The sequence below is a fragment of the Gavialis gangeticus genome, unplaced genomic scaffold (assembly GCF_001723915.1).
Source record: "Gavialis gangeticus isolate Ggan-Ray unplaced genomic scaffold, GavGan_comp1, whole genome shotgun sequence".
Lineage (NCBI taxonomy): Eukaryota > Metazoa > Chordata > Crocodylia > Gavialidae > Gavialis > Gavialis gangeticus.
In genome coordinates, this window is record NW_017729024.1 from 47898538 (window position 1) to 47908738 (window position 10201).

At 44.8% G+C, this 10201-nt stretch overlaps 1 protein-coding gene across 2 annotated transcripts in view; it reads right to left on the reverse strand.

Annotated features, from left to right (window-relative positions):
- LOC109297363 (A-kinase anchor protein 2-like) overlaps nucleotides 1-10201 on the reverse strand; it is a 557784-nt gene that overhangs the window by 376318 nt on the left and 171265 nt on the right. The window lies entirely within an intron of this gene.

Sequence of the window (10201 nt, forward strand, 5' to 3'; positions counted from 1 at the left end):
TGATCTATACCATGCTGCTGTCCCAGCAGTACTGTAGAAACAGCCTAAGTCACTTAAGCACTGCTGAACAGTTTGCCCTTTGCCCATAAATTGGCCACTGGAAGGGCCCTTGTATATCTAGTCTGGGAGCAGAGGTTCTGCAAGGTAGTTCAAACCCGCAGTATGTCTACTGCACTTCTCAGCTGGCACAGTCAGAGTGACCTAGATTCTTGAGATCTGGATTTACACTCTTAGCCAGACACTTATATCCAACAGAGTGACCAACCAAAAGTCTGAACCTTGCCTTCCCTTTTGTTCACCTTAAGGCTGTTCTTTTTAAATCTCTTTAACAGCACAATCAATTTGGGCTCATGGCCATTTCATTTGTATGATGCTGTCGCACCAGTGCTATATCCTAAATTGTTATCTGCAGTTGTTACCTCCATCATTATGACTACTATTTATTACTTGTATTAGGGTGCAATTGCCAGGCTGCAACTAAAATCAGGGACCAAGATACGCTCTTTATCCAAAGTAGTTGACAAATTTTGCCCCCAAGAGTTTACCACTGAAATAGATAATATAGGAGGGAGAAACAGAGACACCAGACAAGCAGAATATTGGGAACTTAAGAACAGAGAAGTTGTGTGGCCTGCCCAAGCTCTGTGGCAGGCTAGGAATTTAATCTGCTAATACTTTTCAGGGTTTTAAGATGTCATCACTGATAATCTCCTCTAGAAGCAGTTGCAGATGACATTATGAGCCTCTTATATTTTTACATCTGGATGCAGAATGCTGTCAAAGGACAGAGCCCTGTGTCTAAGGTCACTTGTACTCTAGAAAATTTTGCAAGTACAACCATATTTGAGGGAGGACAATCCTTTTACAATATTTTTATATCAGCAAAAGCTTTAATATAGTCACAGTTATTTAGTAAAAATGTCCTTCTACCAGGGGAGTCTAATTCAGTTATTGAGCTGATATGAAGTATAACAGCAAAAGTTGTACTGTAAGCATGGAACCCTCTTCTGGCTTATTTTACAGTAGTCTTTGTAGATTATTGTAGATCTTCGTAGATAGCATTGTGGGATCACAGTCTGAGGCACTTGCTTGAACATGCTTACGTTTAACTTTCTGAAATAGTGACTTCCTCTAATTCCAAGTGTACCCATGTGTTTGAAACTCCTGTACATAGATTTCTTAGATACACCGTTTCCTGCCTTCAAACAGGTATCCCATTTCGCTGCTTTTGCTCCGTGAAATAGTTTGAAAACATTGTTTCAATCTTACCTTTCTTACATATGTGCTATATTCTGGACACCCCTTTCAGCCCCTACTGTGCTATCAGTGCCAAGAGTAGCACACAGTGGGGGCATCTACCCATGTAATTAGCACATAGCAATAAACTCTGGTATGGTTTGCACTAGAGTTTATTGCTCCTGGGCTCAGCATTTACATGTGTGCCTGGGACTGCAGCATATTGAGCCAGGGTGGAGCAGCCCTGGATAGCAGGGGGCCACGGGGTTCAGCCTGCCAGCTCGGGGCTGTCCTGACCCAGCTCAATGTGCTGCGGAGGGGCTGACTGGGGCATGAGGGTGCTACGCTGCTGGGCTAACTGACAGGTAGCACCCCATCCAGCCCCGGTCAGTGCCTACATGTGCGTTTCAGCGTGTGTAACTACACTGCTGTAGGACAGTACTTGTCCCAGACAGTAGTACCATACAGAGGAATTAATGAATTTACTACACACTAATATGGACACACGTGTAGACACTGACACTTTGCTACAGAGCTAATTAGTCAGCTCTGCAGTAAAGTACACGTGTAGATGCACCCACTATGCTCCACGTTAGGTTAATTTTGTACTGTATTGACCTGACCTTTTGCTAAGTGTATCCTGAATTTCTCTCACTAGTACAGCTTGTTGTTTCTCCCTGTGAGTTTACTTTGCATAACATGTATTTCACCCATATCACTGCTTCTGCATAGTTATACCACATGATATGCCTGGCTTGGGTTCTTGTCTGGCTCTGGGACTTTATTCCTTAGTGCCCAACAGCACATAGTCACATATGTTCACCCTACAAACTCCCATATTTGTGCATGGCTGTGAGCCATCTTACATTTGTACCATGCTGATCTGAGAATTCTGAATGCCCTTGGTTGCTGAATTGACCATAGCACTCATACACTACATTCTTGGATGGCTCAAAGGGTTTTACCAGCATACCCACCTACTTTTTTGTCCCACAGTAAGAGGTATTATAAAATAATCAGCAGTCTGTGTCTCATTCCTGAAAGGAAAATGCAATCCTCACCCAAGGACTTTTCTGCTCAGCTTCAACTGGAACTTACGGAGTACACTGGGCAACTGCTAGCAGTTATTTCCCCTTTCTTTCTTATCAGTCAAAATTTCTTAGTGTAACTCTAATCTTACTTTGTGTTCAGTAGATCTTCAGCTTTGATATCTACTCACTTTTACCAACAGTCTGTGCAATTTAGCGTTTTAAAGCCACACATCTATACGAGAAGTTCTTCTGTTTTTCAAACAACAGACTGGGAGGACGATGGGCTAACATCTATAATGCCACTAGATGGCTCCAAACATTAAAGCTTTCTTCAGTCACCTTCTAACAATGCCTTTTTCTAGCAGAGCCTGCTAACAGGAGCTAGCAAAGTACTATAAAAATACATGTAAGTGCTAGTTATTAGTGAGAATTACAGGGGGGGGAATGGAGGGGTACAAACACATGATATACTGTGTTATTAATTAGTAATAATGACTATAAGCGACCATTTGCATAGGCAGAAGGCCCAGTGGAAGATGATTTTGTTAGGCACTGTCGGCACATGTTGCAGGAAAATGATCCCTGTCAAAGTAATATGTACATTCAGAGGCAATGGTGTATTTACACAGGTTATCTATGGGCTCTCTAATATCTCTGTATTGCTGGAGAAAAGATATTTGATTACTACCAGCTTTGGGAAGAGGACAACTATGCAGTCTTGGTAGCATAGTGTTATCATAGTCAAAACCAGCAGTGAAATTCTCCCTGGATGTACATAAGTTCTAGTCTTGTCAGAAGCACTGACATTATGACTATGCCCAGCTCAGTATGAGAAGGAGGTCCCCAGTGGTATGGACTTACATTGCTTTCTTAGGGCAACTCCTGAATGGCAGAAGATATGTTTGCTGCATCTGAGCTAGCCAAGCCAGTTACCCCTGGTCACTGACTAGAGCTAGCTGAAAATTTTCTATTTCAATGGGTTGAGCTCTTTAGTCACTATATTATTAGACTTGCTCCCACAAGGACTGACATCACTATTGTGAGTAGTGATTCTATATATGTTGTATACTATAGTGCATTACCAGATTCCTACTGCTGTGGTGGAGTTGGTGGCATTGTAGAAATACATATCTTTAGGAAGAGTGTAATACAGGAGAGATTTTGAAGAAGGGAAAATCTGGAAATACTAGGGACGAAGTTATAAAGGATAAAGCTGTGGGTAGAGCAGAGACAGAGATGGTGGACAGTGTATTGGTAAGAGACAGAGAGCTAAGCATGGACAGTTCATGGATCTGATCAGTCACTGCTTTTGGGAGACACTGGCCTAATCTCTGAAACACCCACATCAAACCCACTTTGCAAGAATTTACCTGCAATGTGTTGGCACCCTGGAGACTGTCTGTAAGAAAATGTTGCAAGGGTAAAAAACAAGTATCTGACTTTGGGGAAAGAAAAAGAAACAAGTACTGTATGTCAAGAAAAAGATAAAGCTGCCTCATGGTACACTGCCTAATTCTGGCAGAAGGCATGATAGATTTGCACATGATTAACTACCCTGGAAATGCATACGCTTTCACAAGCAGGGGCTTACTTCATCAGTGGGGAGGTAGCTGTTCTTAGAAAACAAAACTCTAAAAAGGAATGTGAACAGAAAAATGCAGAACAAAAAAATCACCCACAGGTTGGGTTTTGTTTACATAATCATCCACATGTTGGATAAAACTATGGAGCCTTATCCCATTACCTGGATTATCTTTTATAACCATTATATCCCTCATTGGGGTAACTGTTTTGGTTTTCTCTCTCCTACCCATGCACCTCTCAGCAGCACCCTCTCCTTTTTCCTCCCCCTTCCCTACCCTTTGTATTGTAATTACTGATTCCTGTTTAAGAAACTCTGCTTCCTGCAATCCCTTTATAAAGTCAGACAAAGTCATTGCTTACACAAGCTTATGCATGTGTGATGTAGTTAGCTTACAAGGTGCATGTCTACCTTGCCTTTTGCCTGACTTCAGACTATTTCTCACTGCCTAATTCTGAGCCACTTCTTTGTAAATGCACTACAGGGCAATCATCTCTTTCAAAACGAAATACTTGGCATGTCTGTAGGCCACGGGGTGGGGACCTAGAAGCCGCCGTGATCTCTCCTGGCACCCCCTACTGTGCCAAGTTGGTGTCAATGCACCCTTGTTCTCGCCCGCCATGTCTTTCTTTGATGGTATTAGTGTTATGGGAGGCTGCCTTTTTGACCCCTTGTATCCCAGATGTATCCCAGTCTGTGCCTCGTCGTAGCTGTCTCCATGCACTACAGCCTTAAGGGCTATGCGTGGCTCCTACCACCCCTGATACCACGCCCCAAGCCTCACAGATGTACCGGCTGTTGTCTAGGCAAATCCCTTACCGCGCCCTCACAGCGGCCCCTTGCTTGCCTCGCTATAGCCCGTGTCCCCTCGGACGTCCTCTGGGCTCGTCTCGATTGCCCACACTCCCCACGGACGCTCCCTGGCCTCTCTCTTCTCAGAGATGCCCACACTGAGGCCCTGCCTCACAATCAGGGCTCAGGAGGCCGTAGCCATGCCTGGCCCCCGAATCCCCTCCCTGGGGCTCCTTGCCTGTGCGCCCTCCCTGGGGCTCCTCTCGCACTTGCCCACACTGGGGCTCCTCTCGCGCTTGCCCACACTGGGGCTCCTCTCGCGCTTGGGGCTCAGGTGGCTGTAGCCATGCCTGGCCCCCAATGCACTGTGCCCCTTCTCAGGGCTGGGGTCAGTGCACCCCCTCCTCGGGTCTACAACCCCTGTGGGGCTCAGGCGGCCTCGAGCTTACCTGGCCCCCAATGCACTGTGCCCCTTCTCAGGGCTGGGGTCAGTGCAACCCTCACTGCTGTGCCCTCTCTGGCACCGGGGTCCCCACACCGCTGTGGAGCCCCTCTGAGGCCTCATCCAACCCCTATTAGCCTCACCCGGTCCTCCCGTGTAACAACCAACAACAAAAACCGTAACACAAGCCCATTGGCTGTAACTTAAAACTAAGCCTCTTGGCTAAAACGCAATTTCTAAGCCCTCTGGCTAACCATCGTTCAAATCCCTACCAGGCCTTGCTCCACCCAGTCCTCAAACTGAAGCTGTTCAGGCCATCTAGCTTATACAGGCTGCAATACTCCAGCAGCACTCCTTCACCCTTCAATGTTAGCAGGAAACCTCCTGCTTGGCCTCAGCCTAGGCTGTTTATATAGGCCAGGCCCTGCCCCCTTCCGGTCAGCTGACCGAACTGCGGTTACCCCGGCAACCGGCACCTGTACCTCTTCCTAGGAGCAGGCACTTCAGTGCCCTGTGACAGTCCCATATCTTCAAACAGGATTCTGAGACGATTTCTTCCTGGGTTTTGTTTTTCCCCACCCACTGGGTGCATCTACAGGTTCATTAATGCACCATGGTTACTGCACCTTCAATTTAGTATCTGTAATAACAGGCAGTAAATTGAATACTCAGTGACTGTTTTTATGTGATGCTAATACGCAGTAGACTAATTCTACTGAGCATTAGCACTGCTTTTGTGATGGCATGCTAATGCGCAATATCATTAATTTACTGAACATTTAGTATTTCATGTAGATGTGCCCACTGCATCACTCACTGGATCAGTTTTCACTTAAAAGAGTAGAAGGACCTGTTCTGATGCTAGGTCCAGCTTGCAGCTCGCTATGTTTGGGCTCACTTATGAGAAGAGCTGGCCAGACAAATAAAACAACTCTAAACTAGCTATGAAAGGAGAAGTAATTTGTTTTGCTTCACTCAAGGGAATAGTCCAATTTGGTCCACAGTGAAGACTTGATTCTGTTGCTATGAACTGAACAATTCTTTCCATTTGTAATGCACCATACATTGACTTCTCTATGAGATCAGAGTGTGTGCAGCTAAATTTAATAAAAAACTTGAAAATTATAAAGTAGACAGAGGAAGAAGTCATTAAACTTGATGGCGTCAATGCGTAAGATCAGTCCATGAATGACAAAGGAATTTCCTCACCTCACATATAGAATTCACATGGTTAGACACGTGTCATGATTCATCTTTGAAGCATGGTACTGAGGTCCAAGACCTGTTGGGTTTCTGGTCCCATGCAGCCCTCCACACACCCATGTTGCTAGACACTCCCTTGAAGTGATCAGACAAAGACCAAGATGGCTCTCTTCTCCATCTGAATCTGGCCAAGAGAGAAATTGCAGCTCACTCCCTCTTTTATAATGCATACCATCAGGAGAAATGCCTCTGAACTCATTAGCATGTGATTTATATGCAGCTATGATTTCCATCCATTTGGAAGCAGAGGCTAATGCAGTATGTTGTGGCCTGCTTGTTAAGTGAAGCATCACTGCATTCTACTTCGAAATGAAGCTCAGTGCTGGTCATGACCCTCAGTGGCTCTTCTACTTGAGAGAAGTGTCTCTTTCCTTCTAACAAACTGACACAAAAAGAGATCAACAGAAGTACACAAGCTGGCGCATCCTACACACACAAACCCCTGGCAAGAAGCTCTACATAAGGATTGTCTGATTTTGGAATTTTCTGCAGACTTTTGTTCAAAACGGCCACATTTATTTCCTTGGTGATGCTCTTAAGTTCCCAAAATCCAAGGAAGAGACCTAAATCACTGCTTTTATGCCTGTGATTCCAGCATTTAACCAACTGTAAAAGCACAGCCAAGGCATTTCTGAGATCCTATCTACATGTTTAAGAATGTTATCTATATTTTTTACAATTGGTACAACTCCTAAATGCATCATACAAACTACTAGCTTAAAAATCCCCAAATTCTCAGTTCCCAATGATTCATCAGATAGACATGACTCCTCCTATGACCTTTCTGCAAATCTTGAATGATTTTCTGATTAGGATAAGTAGAAAACCTTTTGGAAATGAGACTCCTTATATAAATCCTTAAGCTGTGTTTTATTGTTGCTGCTGTTGTATTGTTTCCTTATGAAATATATCCTGCATGAATTGCATCCTAAAGCATCTAGGAGGTGGAGAACATGCTGCTTTGGAAGATACAGCCCCTCAGGGACTGTGGAAATTGGAGTCTGTGCAGCTTCAACAGATGAGCTCTGAAATGGATCAGTCTTAGCTAGGGAGCAGGCAGGGAGCTGGGCATTGGGCAGCTGTTCCTAAGCCATGCAAAAGCCTGTTCTTTCCTTGTGAGGAAAGTGGAATTTGCAGGAACTGCTCAGATCAGAGGTAACCACATTCTCTTCCATGTCAGCAAACCAGCCTGTTTGAGAGGCATCTAAGGTGACAGATGAATTACTGAGGGCCCTGTTACACATTAATTTTAGGCAGGTCCTGGAGCTCTTAACCCCTGGAGCATCCATACATTAACACCTGAAACAGGTTTTAAGCACACTTTAGGCAGCTTAAAGTTATGCTACTCCAGGGCAGGATTATCTCTGATCCATGTTACTCAGCTTGTGTTGCATTAATGTGCGGCCACTCCACAAGTGAGCCATCTAAACTGCAGTCCTCCGGCATCCCTCACCCCTCTGTTCTGTGTGGACAAACTTTCTATTCCCTAAACTCTACTGCCCAGGGAGCAGTTCTGGCACCAATCCAACTCTCCCTCCCACCCTGAGGGTCTGACCTTCCCACCCGCAGGGGTGCAACCCTGTGCAAACAGCCTGCAGAACACATACCAGCTGGACAGGTTACAGACGGGTCCAGGAGTGGGGACTAAGAGGGGTAGGATGGAACAAAATAGGCAGTCAGATCAGGTTTCCTTTCCAGGGCAGGGACAGTAGTTCCCCCAAAAGTGCCTTCCCTCCCTGCTCCTACCTCCTGGTCACACCAGGAGGCAGAACTAGCACCCCTCACACCCCAATTGCAAATCCTAACTTATTAAAACATAACACCTTCTTCAATTTACTTCCTCTATATTGCTTTTTAAATTCTTTTCTTAACTTCATTTTATTTTATCCTTCAGTGGCTGACTTCCTTCATTTCAACACCCTTCCCCCACTCCCATTTTCTTTCCATCTCCCATGTTATTATTCACCCCATTCCATTAACTCTCCACCTCCCAGTTTCATGTTCCCACCCCTGCTCCAACCCATCTCTCACAACCCCTCGCCTACCTAGAGCAGGGGTAGAGGCCTGTCTTTGGTCCCCTCTAGTGACAATTTACATCTGTAGCTCCTAGTCAGGTCACTGTTCACCAGCCCTTTAGTAGCAAGTCACAGATGTGTAGGTGGGGGACAATCAGAGAAGGTTTTAATTGTAAGGTGTGACTGCTCCAAACTCAAGTTAGCACTAACACCGATCAACATTTGAGCAGCTCAAAATGGTATGTGTAACAAGGCCCTGAGATATCTCCCAGTAATCAAGCCTCTTTTCTTCTACTAATTGTTTGTCTTCTACCTCTGGGAATTTCTTCCCCATCCAATTTCACAGATCTATCCACTGTTTTTTAAAATTGCTGTACTTCCCCAGACCTGAGGGAGAATGCTTTGCATTCAAAAGCTCGTCTAAATTTTTCCCAGCTATGCAGTCATTCCAGTAAAAGATTGGCCTCCCAAACACTTCATTGCCTCTCACATAATTCCTGGACTATCATAGCTACATCACTTGAACCATCTAACACTACCTTCTGCTTGAAGAAGAGTGATTTTGCTGTCAGAGCTTCCTCTCTCTCTGACTACAGGAATTAGTGGAAGTAACAGAGTATGAGCATTCGTCAGGGTCCCCAGCCTGGGACACACAGGGCTCATCTACACATGCATTTAATTGTGAATTAGACTAAGTAACCATGGAGTAAAGCATCACCATCTACACATTCAACAGTATTAGGCCACAGTAAACTAATTAACACCACAGTAAGATAATACTGTTGGGGACAGTACTATGTTATGCCAGTACACACAAATTTACTGTGACTAAACACACGTGGAAATGATGACTGAGGGAATAAATTCTGCCCAGTCCGCCCAACCAGCTGTGGGACAGACTTCTGCCTGCCACCTAGCCACATGGCTCCATACTTTCAGCACTCTTATGCCCCAACCAGCACTTCTGACACCTGATGTCACCACCCAGAGCCTGGGGCTGAGTGGCCCTGGTATAAGCTGCTCTGTCCTGGCTCAAATTGCTGCTGTCCCAGGCTCACATGTAGATGCCATGCCTGGGAGTACTTTACTAAAACTCAAACTGCTCCTGAGTTTGCTTTAAATTAATAGCACATGTAGACTTACGCAAAGAGAATAATTCTGAACTCTGGGAAGCAGAAGAGGCCAGAAAAACAGACAGCATTAGAAAAAGTGGATGTTTACCACCAACAGGAGAGAAACCCTTGGAGTGATGGAAGGAGTGGTGATTGCTAAAGAAGAACTGTGTTCATGTCTTCTAGATGCTCCAAGGAGACAGAAGAAAAAGCTGAAAAGTAGGTTTGGGCTAAAACCACAGATCTGGACAGCACTCAGGTTTTGGAGCTATTGCAACTTGTGTGTATTTATTATTTTGGTGAGTATGTTTTTCTTTTATGCATCTTCAATCCATTTGCCTAGGGTTCTCCCTTCAGAAGCCTCCCCAGTGCTAGGATTTCAATATTCACCTGTAAAAGTTAATTCACTGTTAATGGGGAGGAAGGTGCAATTCCATTAGCTCCCAAAGTGTTTCAGTTCCTTTAATTGGTTGGATCTGGCCCTCTCCAGACTGTGAGCTCTATCTACTGCCCACTGACACCAATTATGCATAGCTAAAGAGTGGACAACCTCTCCTGCTCCATAGGTCTTTTGTATGTGAGACCCACCTGGCATCTATCTATGACTTAAACTTTAGTCATCTTTATCAGCAGAAGAGAACCCTCACATTTTATCCAGGTACTAAGCACTGTGCTCAGATATCACTCAACTGGAAATTTCATAGATTTCATAGACATTAGGGCTGGAA